The following is a 16,508-nucleotide window of genomic DNA, read 5'->3' on the forward strand; positions in this document are numbered from 1 at the left end:
TTTGTCCAAACTTAGTCTCACTTCGAAGATGGGCAATGCAGGTCTACAGCTGCCGGTAATTTCCCCAATATTTGAAAAATGTCACTAAAATAGTATGCACTTTATCTCTTGAACGGGGTAACTCTGTCGACTAATACTTTTTACTTGTGTTTTTTTTTTTGGTAATTTTTATTTTCCGGAAAACTGGCGATAATTCTGTAATTATCATTATTACAATACTTTTGAATTTATATTTCGATAGCCCAGTGTAGAGTCCACAAATAATGGTGGGCACAATTATTCAAAACTCATTGTATTTCAATTATTTTTTTTAACTGCCCAATGTTTTGCTTTCATATCTTGGGAAAGAAATTGCCGTCGGAAAATCAACATTGTGAAAAATTTATCCGTGTGACAGTATTATTTTGTTATTATTCGCAAAGTATTTTTCGATTTATTTAAGCTGAAGACGAAGTTTAAAATGTTCTTCCAAAAATTTAGTTTATTTTTTTTTCGAAATTTTTGTATTATTTAAAATCACTTCCATAAAGAAATAATCCACCTTTTTCTCCAAATTGAAATTTTATCACGCGGGCAAAAATCTGTAAAAAATGAACTCTCATACATTGAAGTGGAACACATTTACACACACTCGCAGATATACACACATATACACCACACATACACTCATACTCTCATATAAGGATTGTCTTGAAAAAATTCTTAAAAAATAGACGACGTTCATAAAATGGAAATATGTATTCAAAAAAACCCTCAAGGTACGAGTATAAAGAAATACGGGAACTTCTTGGAATTGAAACACAAATCAAAAAAAAAAAAAAAGAACTTGCTGATATAAAAAACGACACTAACAAACAACAACACAACTTGCTTATGACGTTATGAAAGGATACATAAAAAAGCAGATAATTAAGTTTTGTTTTTCTTTTGCAAACTCACACACACACAAACACATTCACACACTTTTCTGTTATACCAAAAAAACGGAAATGAACATTAATTTGCCAAATTGAAACAATACCGGAAATGAGAAAGTTAAGATCGTCGTCGTCCTTGTTGACTAATTAAAACAACATCCTTCTAATTAAACAACACTGAGAGTAAGAGAGCATCTTTAGTACCAGAGAGTTGCTGCGACTAATTAGTACAGAAGAGTAATTAACACTGTTGTATAAACGTTATCACTGAGAGCTAGTTATGCTCACGTTTTACTCATTAAACCCTTTTCATTGCTTTCTTTGGTGTTGTTGTTGGTTGATTGCTATTGCTCGCTGCTGCTGCTGTTGACTGCCATTGGTGTTGGCTGGCTGGTTGGTTGGTTGGTTAAATTGTTTCATTTGTTTTTGTTGTCGGCAACAACAAACGAACGAACGACCGACCCTAACCTTTGCCTCTGATTTTTCTCAAATGAGGAAATTATATTGGAAATTAAAAAAAGGACACACACTTGTAAAATTCATGGAGCAAAAATTTCTTCCGAGCAGGCGTTTCTTAGTGCGGCAAAAGTTCTTTTGTTTCATTGAACTTTTCGTTTCAGCCAGCAGTGGCCAAAAGAAGACTGGCACGTTCAGTACAACAGACTGAATGTTGTTTCTCTCCCCCTCAGCTGCTTAGCTCTGTGCTGTGTGCCATTATTCTAATGGAAAAGGAGCGAGTGCTCATTCTTTTTTGCGGCTTGCGGAGCACAAAAAAGGACTCTCGTCGTTGGGCAGGTTATTTGTGTAAGGCGCATGTCTCAAACGCCCGTACAAGTTCACTCAGCTTTTGGCCAAGGCAGTCGTCGCTGCCTCTGCAGGCACTAGATAGTAATTGCTGCTGCTATTGTTGTTGTTGTTGTTGTTATTTGTTGTTTTTGTATTTCATTTCTCCAGATATATATTTGTATGAACAGCAACAAAATTTACAATTATTCATAATCAAATGTATGCGCTCCGCTTTCATCCATCCCCTATATCCATATTTGTGATATGCACTCCCATTTAGTACGTTTAGATTTTCCTTACTTGTCACACGCTTAGAGACACCTAACGCCGCCAAAAAAAACGAAAAAAAACAACAACAGAATAAAACACAAACGCCAGTTAATCAGTCAATAAAACAAAGATTTAGAGACAGTAAATTGAGAAACACGGAGACGGTCACCAGCCAAAAAGGATTAACCCGTGGGATAATTGGCAAGTAAGTACACAATGTGATCTTAGCGGCCAGCGGAAAGTGGTCAATCACTTTAAACAACTGTCACCAAAACCAATGAAACAGCAAAAGGTCAGGACAGGCGCTCTTGTCCAAACCAAACCACAGCAAACCCTACTCGATATCGTGTCTAGTCTAGTGCATATGAAGAAGTGCGGAATATCATATTTTGAAATCGAGTGAATTCGCTTTTTGTGTGTGTCGTTGATTGTTGTTTGTTTCTTCAGCATTGTGGAGACCCGTCTAAAACTCAAATGTTGATTTAAGTGTGTGAAAAATCTATCCACTGGTGTACCTCTATCTAACTCTCTTCTTGTCGCTGCAAGGGTCTCTGGTCTCTGCGCCTTCTACATACTAGCCAGCTATCCATAAAACGTCATTTAGAGCATAACGCAATGTTAACAACAACATCACAACAGCAGCAGCAACAACAAAGAAACCAGAAAATCGAAAGTGGTCAACACAATATGGCCCGCAGCCTTGGTTCGTGGTCAGTCAACCTGTTTTAAAGAATGAATATGTGTTTCCGAAAAAAACAGTAACAAAAATGTATTCTTCTTCTTCTGCTGCTGCTACTGCTTTTCATGTTCCATTTCCGTTGTAGCTATTCGTAGGGGTCCCTTTAATATTAAAGCGCAACCGATACGGAAGTAGATTCTTTTTAAATTCCATCAAAATTTTTTATTGAACTCTTGAGGTCAAGGCCAACAAATATGCTTTAGTAAATGGTGGTCGGTCAATGGTGCCTACAACTGTTGTCAGTTTTTGAACACGAAGTAAGAGACAGGTCTCTTTAACATGTGTCAGCAAATTTTTGTTTGTGAAGTGCCTAACAAGAATGTTTAATAATTTTTGAATTTAAGAATGATTTTTGGAAGGTATGGCAAATGAGAAGGACTATTAAATTTCAGCCAGGATCTAGCTTATTAACTCATGGAGACTTAAAAAAAATTGTTGAAAGCAATTTTTCCCCGAAAGGATCAATTTGGATAATTATTTTTTCTATTTTTAATTCAATGAGTAGGTATCTCACAAAGACTTTGTTAAAGGACTAGCGGTTTAAGAACGAGCTGATCCAATAATACCCGAAGGAGACGACGGACCGATATAGAGCACCTTTGAACTTGGTATAAGCATGGGAGAAATATTAGGATGTGCAAGGTTTGCAACTTCCGGCCATTTTAATTGCAGATCTCAGAATTTCTTACAGCATTCGGCTCGCTATCTACGAATGTATGGACTCACCAACGAAAAAATTATATCGATGTAATAGGGATCACTAAGACTAACTCCAGGAAAAAAATTCCAAACCATCCTCAAAACAGCCCTTAATTCAAAATTTAATTGAAAACAAGTAAGAACGGCGTTAAGTTCGAACAGGCCGAAATTGTTATACCCTCCACCATGAGTTGTATTGAACAAAAATGGAACACGTAGTTTCCTTTCGTTTATGAAGAAGAGTAAATACAAAATTTCAGCAAGTTCGGCAAAACAATGTGGATAACCTTCAAAATATAGAAATTCGGGAGGTACCGTTCCATCAAAAAGGATCTAAGTCGGGCGGGGCCGACTATATAATACCCTACACCACTGTGAATATGTAAAATATAAATCGGAGCTATATCCAGATCTTAACCGATTTTGATATAATTTGGCACATTTATTTCCAGACCGAATTCAGTCACACATTCCAAATATCATTGAAATCGGACTTATATATCGTGTTTGGAGCTGAAAATACACGAAATCGGCCGAAAATATATATGGGTGCTATATCCAAATCTGAACCGATTTCGATATAATTTGGCACATTGATTTCTAGACTGAATTCGGTCACACATTCCAAATTTCATCAAAATCGGAAATATATAGCGTGTTTGGTACAGAAAATACGTGAAATCGGCCGAAAATATATATGGAAGCTATATCCAATCGGAACCGATTTCGATATAATTTGGCACACTTATTTCTAGACCGAATTCAGTCAAACATTCCAAATTTCATCAAAATCGGACGTATATAGCGTGTTTGGTGCAGAAAATACGTGAAATCGGGCGAACATATATATGGGAGCTATATCCAAATCTGAACCTATTTCGATACAATTTGGCTCAATTTAAGTGGCGAAATTTCGTGGCCACTGGGAACCACATATGTAAAATTTCAGCTAGTTCAAGCAAAAAATGTGGCTAAGATCCCTAAAATACCTTAAATCGGGAGGTATCGTTATATGAGGACTATACCGAACCGTGGACCTATCTTGACAATTTTTAGTGGAGCAATTTCGCGGCCATTGGGAACCTAAAATGTAAAATTTCAGCTGGTTTGGGCAACAAATGCGGCTAAGATCCTTAAAATACCTTAAATCGGGAGGTACCGTTATATGGGGGCTATACCAAAACTTGGACCGATATAGCCCATCTTGGAACTTGATCTTCCGACGGCTAAAAAAATGGTGGTCAACAAATGCGACCTGTATGTTGCGAACGGACGGACGGACATGCATAAATCGACTCAGATCATGTATATTCAAATGTTTCGAATCATATGTCAATATTTTCGGTGGAGTGTATGTTATCGGATCATAACTTTGTTTACTGTGAAATTGATATTGATACACGACTGGATAGTATAGTCAGACGTACATACTCGTTTTGCGATTATAACAAGCTCAAATCGTGTATGGATTCGCAACTTGAGGATTTTTCTGTCTTAGGGACACCTACAGAAGATCTTAATAGTCTCACTGCACACATTCAAGCAGCTTTAAATTGTTCCACAGTAACAAAACCCCTTAGTATGAACCAAAGAAAGGCAATTGCTCCATGGATAAATGGAAATTTGATAAAATTAATCGATTATAAGAAAAAACTGCTGAAATTGAGAAGGAAATATCACAATAATAACAATATTAAAACTCAATTAAGAAGGATAAGTAACGTCATTCGAAATTCAACTAGAATTTCAATGAATAATTACTATGTTAATAATTTAGGCGATATACAGTGTAACCCCAAAAAAGCGTGGCGATTTTTAAATGAAACTCTTGGCAGAAATGTACAAAAACAAATATCGATTTTTGATCGTGATGGCAATGTTGTTATGGATGATGAAAGTAAATCTACACTATTTAACAACTTCTTTTTAAACTCTGTGGAAAGTCTAAAAAATATGATACCTGCGTTCCCTGGAGATAATTGTAATTCGCTGAGGACGCTTTCTTACAATCGGAATACACTTGTCATAACTCCTACTACTTCAATTGAGATAGAACGTGAAATTATGTCACTAAAATTAAATAAAGGTAATGGCCACGATAACGTACCCCGTAAAGTTCTTCAGATTTGTAGTAGCAACTTAATTCCTCATTTGGTAAGCATTTTTAACACCATGCTTTCGACATCGACCTACCCTGGCAGTCTCAAGATACATAAAATCATACCAATACCAAAGGATAAACACTCAACACATATGGAAAGTTTTCGCCCAATTTCAGTATTGCCATCTATAAATATATGAACGCATTTTACACCGACAAGTAACTGCCTTTTTGGAAGACAATCGCTTATTAACAAATTCCCAGTACGGTTTTCGTAAAGGATGTGGAACAGACGAAGCTATAATTAATGTACAAAATTATATATGTAAAATGTTGGACGATGGTTACAATGGCGTTGCTGGAATCTTTTTTGATCTGTCCAAGGCTTTTGATATGATTGATCATAGAATATTGCTGGAAAAGCTTCAGATTTATGGTGTTCATGGGCGTGAGTTGCTCCTTTTTAAATCATATCTTGAGAATCGACGGCAGTTTGTGCAAATTGGGGACAGCAAAAGCGCATTGGCATTGGTTGAACATGGTGTACCACAAGGCAGTGTTCTAGGCCCATTGCTATTTTTAATTTATGTCAATGATATCTGTAATTTGCAGTTAAATGGTCGGCTGTTTATGTATGCTGACGACATATGTCTTTTTTATCCCTACAAATCTACAGCGGCTGTGAAATGTTATATGGAACGTGATTCCTCATTGATTTTTGAATACATGAGACTAAGCAAGTTATTCTTAAATAGAGAGAAGACTAAGTTAATAAGATTTAAGCCACATCGTGATCCAAATTCGGAATTCGCTATTACTGTAGATGGAGAGCTTATACAAGAAGTTAATATTGTTAAATATTTGGGGATATATATGCAGTCGAACCTTGCTTGGAATCAGCATATAAATCATTTAAAAACAAAAATATCGCCAGTACTTGGATTATTGTATAAGTTTAAATACAAATTCAGCGAAGAAACCAAATGTTTAATCTATCAAACAATGATACAAACCCATCTTAATTATTTAGCCGTTATTTATGCGTACAAAAAGACAAGCGAATTAAAATCATTGCAAAGGCTTCAAAATAAAGCTTTGAAAACGGTAGTAAATTTGCCAATTTCATTTCCCACCACTTCCTTATATAGTGATGCTTTTCCATCGATATTGCCAGTTTATGGAACCTATAAGTTGCAGCTTTTAACGTATGTCTACAAATGTATACATCATATTGGATACCATACCATAGAGTTTATTGTAAACCAAATTTCTTTCAACACCAGGAATAATCAACAGCTTAGAGTTGCATTGTGTCGCACTGAGACGACAAAACAGAGAATAGAATATTCTGGTAGTCATGAGTTTAACCACTTGCCTGATGATATAAAATTCACTCGATTTTCTATTTTTAAAAGATCTTTAAAAAATCATCTTAAATCTCAAATTGAAAGTCTTTTATAAACTATTGCACTTCAGATGTTATATTATTTAAGAAATGTAATAACTTTTGAATTGTGTAATTTGCCAGCTAGCCTCTACAATGCCTAATGGCGCTGAGGCGAATTAAAATATGAATTGTAAGTTTTATAACGAATAAATGAAAATAATATATAAAAAAAAAAAAAAAAAAAAAGTGATTCTATGTATATCCCTAGAAGGAACTATGGGTCTATCTCGCTTCCTTTTGTATGTTACATACAAATGCACTAACACATAATACCCCTTACCACATAGTGGTGTAGGGTATAAATACCGCAAACCGAGAGGTACGCTTCTATGGGAATATTGAAACCCGCGGACCGATACTGATAAATATACCAACGAATTTCAATCAGAAATGCTTTTAACTCCAACAAAGACTATATACCAAATTTCAGCAATTTCGGTGGATTATTGTGGGCACAACCTTCAAAATACTGAAAATCGGGAGGTACCGTTATATGGGGTTATATGAAGACGTGGACCTATACCAACAAATTTCTCGGGGAAAGCTGGGGTACACAACGAAGACTAAGTACCAAATTTCAGCCATTTCGGTGTGATAATGAGGCTAAAACCTTCAAAATACCGAAAATCGGGTGGTACCGCTATATCGAAACGTGAACCGATATAGCCCATTTGCAATACCAAATATTCTAGGAGTAATAGAAACTTCTACAGTAAATTACAAAGCTGTCTCGATTTCAACAGACGGACGGACGGACAGACGGACATGGTTATATCGACTTAGAATTTTACCCTGATCAAGAATATATATACTTTGAATATATATACCGATTATATTCACCGATTCGATGTGTTACAAACGGAATGACAAATTGAATTATACCCTCCATATTATGGTGGAGGGTATAATTAATTAATTTTTGTGGGTGAGATACGAAAAGGGTTCTCAATTCGGAAGTTATCGTGCTCAACAATCAATTCATTTGTGGGTCCTTGTGTTTTTAGAGTTTTAGGGCTATAATTTCAGGATGTATGGACTCGGCCACTAAAAAGACCATCGAACAGCCCTTATAGTGAATATTAGCGAATTCTTGGTGGAAGGGCACATCTATATATATTTTCTTGCAATTTGATGTATATTTGGGAATAATATTACTATTTCCTATGTTTGGACCAACTCGAGTACTACCATGGCACAATTACCCAGGTAGTGGCATCGTAAAATTTTGAATATGTTATGTCAAATATTTCTTTATGTTGTTGAGGAAATTACAATGAAAATATTTTTTTTTATAAAGGGATTTGACTTTTCATATTCGATCAGCTGGTGTGATTCCACTACCTGGTATTTCTGCCATGAGTACTACCTTCGAAAGTTATTGTGCCTATCGGTGATTTAGTTGGCAGTCCCACGATTTTTTTGTAATCAGAATTACAAGCACTATCTCCGGTAAATATTTCAAAACGATCCTCGATTAACCCTTAAACTGCACATAAGTAAAAATTAGTTGTTGTTGTATGATATGTTTGTAAGTTAATCCACTGTGGGGGTATATTAAGCTTGTCATCCCGTTTGTAACTACTCGAAATAATAATTTTAGACCCTACAAACTATATATATTCTTGATCAGTGTGTAATTCTATATCGACATAGCCGTCTGTCTGTGCGTCTGTGGAAATCACTTTAGCGTCCCAACGGATTGAAGTAGGTCCACGTTTTGGTATAGCCCCCCTATAACGCCCCATATATAGTACGCTTCACTTTAAGATATTTTGAATGTATTAGTTCCATTTGACCACAGAATCGGTTGTACTTTGGTATTAGTATTCGTTGGGGTATAAAACTTCCCACTTTAAATTTGTCGTTATAGGTCCACACCTTCCTAAAGCCCCCATAGGAAGCATACAACTCTCCACCTGAAATTTGTCGGTATAGGCCCACGCCTTCATATAGCCGCCATAGACCGGTACCTTCCGATTTTCGGTATTTTGAAGTTTGTGGCATCAATTCCCCACCAAAATGGCTGATATTTGGTATTAAGTGTTTGATAGGATACTACCTGAAATTTGTCGGTATAGGTCCAGGCTTTCATATAGCCCCACTGAGAACGGTACCTCCCGACTTTCGGTATTGTGAAGGTTGTGGCCTCAATATCCCACCGAAATGGCTGAAATTTGGTATTTAGTCTTCGTTGGTGGTATATAACTTTTCCCCTGAAAATTGTCGGTATAAGTCCATGCTTTCATATAGCCGCCATAGACCGGTACCTTCCGATTTTCGGTATTTTGAAGTTTGTGGCTTCAATTCCCCACCGAAATAACTGATATTTATATACAAATACATATATGAAATTTTACCCCTGAAATTTGTCGGTATAGGTCCACACTTTCTTATACCCGCCATAGACCGGTACCTGCCGATTTTCGGTATTTTAAAGTTTGTGGCCTCAATTCCCCACCAAAATATCTGATATTTGGTATTAAGTGTTTCATAGGGGTATGAAATATACCACCCGACATTTGTCGGTATAGGTCCAGGCTTTCATATAGCCCCCTGAGAACGGTACCTCCCGACTTTCGGTATTGTGAAGGTTGTGCCTCAATATCTCACCGAAATGGCTGAAAAAGTGTCGGTATAAGTCCACGCTATCATATAGCCCCCATAGACCGGTACCTGTCGATTTTTTGTATTTTGAAGTTTGTGGCCTCAATTCCCCACCGAAACAGCTGATATTTATATATAAATATATAAAAGTTTACCCCTGAAATTTGTCGGTATATATCCAGGCTTTCATAAAGTCCCATAGAACAGTACCTCCCGATTTTCTGTAGTTTGAAGGTTGTGGCCTCAATATCCAACCGAAATGGGGCTAATTTGGTATTTAGTCTTCGTTGGGAGAACTAAGCTTTCCACATGATAATTGTCGGTATAGGTCCTTTTGAAGTTTGTGGCCTCAATTCCCGATGTTCGTTAACTACCCAAATCCAAAATATACAGGTTTAGTCGAAGCCGGTATTGCAATATTTCGCTCAATTCGGAAAATTGTAAATATGGGTCCATGATTTGGAAAGAACAACGATGACACCCCATACACCTCCCGGTTTTCGATATTTTGAAGTTTGTGGACTCAATTCCCTACCAAAATGGCTGATATTTAGTATAAAGTCTTTGATAGGGGTATGAAACATACCACCTAAAATTTGTCGGTATAGGTCCAGGCTTTTATATAGCCCTATGAGAACGGCACCTCCCGACTTTCGGTGTTGTGAAGGTTGTGGCTTCAATATCCCACCGAAATGGCTGAAATTTGGTATTTAGTCTTCGTTGGTGGTATAAAACTTTCTCCCTGAAAAGTGTCGGTATAAGTCCACGCTATCATATAGCCCCCATAGACCGGTACCTGCCGATTTTCGGTATTTTGAAGTTTGTGGCCTCAATTCCCCACCGAAATAGCTGATATTTATATATAAATACATATATGAAATTTTACACCTGAATGTGTCGGTATAGGTCCACACTTTCATATAGCCGCCATAGACCGGTACCTGCCGATTTTCAGTATTTTGAAGTTTGTGGCCTCAATTCCCCACCAAAATGGCTGATATTTGGTATTAAGTGTTTGATAGGGGTATGAAACTTACCACCTGATATTTGTCGGCATAGGTCCAGGCTTTCATATAGCCCCCTGAGAACGGTATCTCCCGACTTTCGGTATTGTGAAGGTTGTGGCCTCAATATCCCACCGAAATGGCTGAAATTTGGTATTTAGTCTTCGTTGGTGGTATAAAACTTTTACCCTGAAAATTTTCGGTATAAATCCACGCTTTCATATAGCCGCCAAAGACCGGTACCTCCCGATTTTCGGTATTTTGAAGTTTGTGGCCTCAAATCCCCACCGAAATAGCTGATATTTATATATAACTACATATATGAAATTTTACCCCTGAAATTTGTCGGTATAGGTCCACGTTTTCATATAGCCGCCATAGACTGGTACCTCCCGATTTTCGGTATTTTGAAGTTTGTGGCCTCAATTCCCCACAAAAATATCTGATATTTGGTATTAAGTGTTTCATAGGGGTATGAAATATACCACCCGACATTTGTCGGTATAGGTCCAGGCTTTCATATAGCCCTCTGAGAACGGTACCTCCCGACTTTCGGTATTGTGAAGGTTGTGGCCTCAATATCTCACCGAAATGGCTGAAATTTGGTATTTAGTCTTCGTTGGTGGTATAAAACTTTCCCCCTGAAAAGTGTCGGTATAAGTCCACGCTATCATATAGCACCCATAGACCGGTACCTGTCGATTTTTTGTATTTTGAAGTTTGTGGCCTCAATTCCCCACCGAAACAGCTGATATTTATATATAAATATATAAAAGTTTACCCCTGAAATTTGTCGGTATATATCCAGGCTTTCATAAAGTCCCATAGAACAGTACCTCCCGATTTTCTGTAGTTTGAAGGTTGTGACCTCAATATCCAACCGAAATGGGGCTAATTTGGTATTTAGTCTTCGTTGGGAGTACTAAGCTTTCCACATGAAAATTGTCGGTATAGGTCCACGCCTTTTGAAGTTTGTGGCCTCAATTCCCGATGTTCGTTACCTACCCAAATCCAAAATATACAGGTTTAGTTGAAGCCGGTATTGCAATATTTCGCTCAATTCGGAAAATTGTAAATATGGGTCCATGTTTTGGGAAGAACAACGATGACGCCCCATACAGTTGGGAATCCGTGCTACTTTCGGAACAATCGGGTATAGCTGAGTAGGTAAGCGTGGACAAAGTCCCCTCCATTGTCCTCTTTCGCTTTAATGATATTGGCAACAGCAGGTTACCGCTGAAATAACCAATGTGATCTTAGCTCTCCATTTGCATTCTGTAGAAGTTAATTTCCCTTACGCACATCTATTCACGTTTTACCTTGTCGTTATCAAACATTTCCTTCAAATAGTGTAAATAACATCTTCAAAGTATCTGAAATCAGCTGGTATCGATATATGGAGGCTATACCCGAATGTGGACCTATGTCCTCAATATTTTGTAGAGAAGTTTTCTGACAACTTTGAACCCTAAATGTCGACTGACATCCTACATGGGCCGAAAATGTCGATGAAAACTTCAAAATCTCTGAAATAGGGTGTTTCCGTTATATAGAGAAATGGTCTGACCACAAGGAATCATAAATGCGGAATTATAGCTAATTCGGTCCAAAAATGTAGCGTCGAAATACCTCAAAACGAGCGGTACCCTTATATGGAGCCTATACCAAAACGTGGGTGCCACCGTGGTGCAATGGTATGCACACCCGCCTTGCACACATAAGGTCGTGGGTTCGATTCCCCGGCCAGGCAACATCAAAACACTTTTCAACGGTGGCAAAATACCCCTCAGTAATGTTGGCGACATTTCCTAACAACATTTCCTACATATTTCAGCCATGTAAAACTTCTCTACAAAAATGGTGTCTTAGACACGCCGTTCGGACTCGGCGATAAACTGTAGGTCCCATATCATTGAGCTAATATGAATCGGGGTGACCACTAGGAATCGCCACTACACAATTCCAAATCGTGGAATTATTTGGAGAACAAATTGAAGCATTCTTCTCTGGACAAATCGAATACCGACTACTTACTTATTGATTTAGCTTAGCCTCTACAGGTGGCCATAGAACAGCTCGGCTGCTAAACCTTTGATTCCTGCGGCCTAATTATTCTACAGCTTGTTTATTGCAGTCTTTACCCCATTCCTGGGCATGCCATATACACATATCTTTATCGTCTTCAGTAGTACTGGATACCAAAAGTTTTGAAAAATGCTATTTCCAGGAGGATGAACCTGTACAAAATACATCAGTTGACCCTTTGGTAGAATTTTTTTCGGATTTCATTGTGGAACCCGTGTATCTCGGTTTTTTTACTCTCTATATATTTTTACCCGATACCTCTCTTGTGCAAAAACTTTAGTACTAATTGTAAAATAGCCCTATATACCGCATTCGTCTCTTTGGTAGCAGCTCAGCCTCCTGGTCATACCATATGTTCCTTGACGGAAGCCTCTGGTATCGATAAGGAGAAGACTTATGCCCCTATAGTTGGAGCATAAAGTCTTATCTCCTTTCTTATGGACACAGGGGACACAGGATGCTCAGCTTCCAATAGTCGGGTACGCGTTCTTCCTGCCAGATGGAGCTAGCTAGCTGATGCATACACCTCATCAACGTGTCGCCTCCGGTTTTAAACAGCTCGGCTGGTAGGCCTTATTTTTCTTCAGCCGGTTTATTGCTCTCTTTACCTTTTCTTGGCCGGGTGGTATACATTCAATACCATCTTCTGGGATTGGATCAGTGGTATCTTCGTCGACTTCGGTACTATTGGATACCAACAGTTTGGAAAAATGATCTTTCCATATCCTTAGCACACTATCTGTATCAGTTACCAGATTACCTTGCTGGTCTCTACAGGATGTGCCAGTTCCAAAGACATCAGTTTGATGTTTCACTCTTTGGTAGAATTTTCGGACTTCATTCTGTCTTCTGTACATCTCGATTTGTTCGCACTCCCGCTTTTTCATCTCTCTCTTTTTCCTGCGGAAAAGACGTTTCTTCTCTCTCCTTTTCTCCCGATACATCTCTCAAGCGCTACGCGCTGCTACTGATTGTAAAGTAGCATTATATGCCGCATTTTTCTCTTCGGTCGCAGTCCGACCCTCCTGGTCATGCCATGGGTTCCTAGGTGGAGGTCTCTGGTATTCAAGTATGGATATTAGTGCGTGGGAATAATTTACCACTGCGCTGATATGTTACTGGAACGAAGAGTGCTCTTATTAAGCAATTAGCCAAGCTGAGTGGAATATGTTGTGGTTTTTGTTGTAATTGCAGATTTTCCCTTGTCCAAATTTGTTGTATCTATTCGTACTTTATTTGATGATACGAGTCGATGTTTGCTATGTTTACATCCAGCACGCTCGATAAATATCGGATATAGCAACGTGGTCATATTGTTTTTTGTTTTTTTTTTTTTTTTGACCTGGTACTGCTAACTACCGTGTTTTTGCAGCTGCGAAGTCTATCAGTCTTAGTCCGTTGTCAAATGTTTCATTATGGAGATTGGATTTCCTGACTATCTTTCCAACAGATACTCTCCTTTTTTATTTGGGCATTAAAATTGTGTGGTCTGGGGACCAGATGTTTTAGGCTTACTACAAATCCGCAATCATAAAAGCTATAACTAAGAAAGTGATTCACTTTTAGCTGTTGTTGTGACGTCTTTCCTAATCCATAGTAATTCCTGTATGGCAGTAATATCGGTTTTGAACTTTGCTAGGACATTCAACAGTGCTTAAACATCACCTCCTCCTTTAACGGAAGTTAAAGGTAATTCCCAAAGTGACACCACGGGAATGTCAGTGTCCACATGAAATGCGAAGAAGACAAGTCCCGCGCTTTGCCATTTCAGAGCCGATGTGGACCGATGCTTAATATCTTACGTCTCCTAAGTCAACCAATACCGACTATACAACCGAAATCCTATTTTTCCCAATTTATTAAGGAGATTTTTTTTTAATTTTCGCCTATGTCAGCAGACTTCTGATTCGTAGAAAACTCAAAATGCCAAATTACAGCTAACTCAGTTTGGAAATGTGGTTAAAATCTTCAAAATACGTGAAGTTCGAAATAAGCATGGACCGATATGGCCCATCTTCGAATTAAAACTAAGGTCGGCCGGGCCGAACTTTTTATACCCGCCACCATGAAACACATATTATTTAATTTTCCTTCCTGTCCACAATTTTAATAACAGGTAGTTCGGACAAAAAATAGTTGAAATTCTCAAAAGATCTAAAATCGGGAGGTACCTTTATATGGGGGCTATATTAAAACATGGACCTTTATTGACAAATTTCAGTGTAGAGGTGTTGTCAAATGACAAATTACAATAAGATTGCTTAAAAATTGCAGATAAAATCCTCTAAATAACGAAAATTGGGAGGTGCCGTTATACCAAATGAAAGACCAATGTTGACAATTTTCAAAGATGATTTGTGACCACTGGGAACCTCAAATGTCAAATAACAGGTAGTTCGACCAAAAAAATTCTCAAAATGCCTATAACAGGAAGGAACCGTTATATGGGGGCAATACCAAAACATGGACTGTGTTGATAATTTTTTTGTGGAGAAGTTTTGTGACCACCGGGAACCGCAAATGTTAAATAACATGTAGTTCGGTAAAAGCTAAAATCTCTCAAAACAACGAAAGTCCGGGGTACCGTTATATGGGGACAATAAAAGAAACATGGACTAGGTTAACAATTTTTGGTGAAAAAAATATTGCTAAAACACTCAAAATACTGAACATCGGGAGGTAATTTGATGATTGATAATTTTTAATGGGGATTTTTTGTGACCACTGAGAACCTCAAACGTCAAATTACAGGTAGTTCAATAAAAAAATGTGGCTAGAACCCACAAAATACCGTATATGGGGGCTATAAAAAAAACATGGACTAGGGTTATAATTTTTGGTGGAAAAATGTTGCTAAAACCCTCAAAATACCGAAAATCGGGAGGTACCGTTATATTGAATCTATACCAAAACATGGACCTATGTTGATAATTTTTAATGGAGATGTTTTGTGACCTCTGGGAACCTGAAAAGTCAAATTACAGGTAGTTCGATCAAAAAATGTAGCTAAAACCTTCAAAATACCGAAAATCGAGAAGTACCGTTATATGGGGGCTATACCAAAACATGGAACTATGTTCACAATATTTGGTGGAGATAGTTTGTTACCACTTGTAACCTCAAATGTTAAATTACAGGTAGTTCGGTCAAAAAATTTTGGTAAAAGCCTCAAAATACCGAAAATCGGGAGGTACCGTTATATGGAGGCTATACCAAAACATGGATCTATGTTGACAATTTTTAGTGGAGATGCTTTGTGACTTCTAGGAACCTTAAACGTCAAATTACAGCTGGTTCGGATAAAAATTTTAGCCAAAACCCTCAAAATACCGAAAATCGGGAGGTACCGTTATTTGGATGCTATACCAAAACATGAACCTATGTTGACAATTTTTGGTGGAGAGATTTATGACCACTAGGAACCTTAAATGCCAAATTACAGGAGATATTTTGTGACCACTGTTAACCTTAAATATTAAATTACAGGTAGTTCGGTCAAAAATGTGGCTAAAACCTTCAAACTACCGAAAATCGGGAGGTACTGTTATATAGGGGCTATAACAAAACATGGAACTATGTTGACAATTTTTAGTGGAGATGCTTTGTGACCTCTGGGAACCTCAAACGTCAAATTACAGCTGGTTTGGATAAAAATTGTAGCCAAAACCCTCAAAATACCGAAAATCGGGAGGTACCGTTATTTGTAGGCTGTACCAAAGCATGGACCTATGTTGACAAATTTTTAGTGGAGAGATTTTATGACCACTAGGAGCCTTAAATGCCAAATTACAGCTAGTTTGGTTAAAAATTTAAGCTAAAATCCTCAAAATTCCGAAAATCAGGGAGTACTTTATAT

The 16,508-nt window shown here is 37.7% G+C and overlaps 1 protein-coding gene across 1 annotated transcript in view; it reads left to right on the top strand.

The window, feature by feature from the left end:
* Nucleotides 1-1,980: 1,980 nt before the first annotated feature.
* The window catches only part of LOC141399644 (uncharacterized), a 264,879-nt gene continuing 250,351 nt past the window's right edge, over nt 1,981-16,508 (top strand). Inside the window, exon 1 of the mRNA XM_073978762.1 lies at nt 1,981-2,178. The gene's annotated coding sequence lies outside the window, so the exon portion shown is untranslated. The remainder of the gene's footprint in view (nt 2,179-16,508) is intronic.

The sequence above is a fragment of the Musca autumnalis genome, unplaced genomic scaffold (genome assembly GCF_047663935.1).
Source record: "Musca autumnalis isolate F117 unplaced genomic scaffold, ASM4766393v1 scaffold_3, whole genome shotgun sequence".
Lineage (NCBI taxonomy): Eukaryota > Metazoa > Arthropoda > Insecta > Diptera > Muscidae > Musca > Musca autumnalis.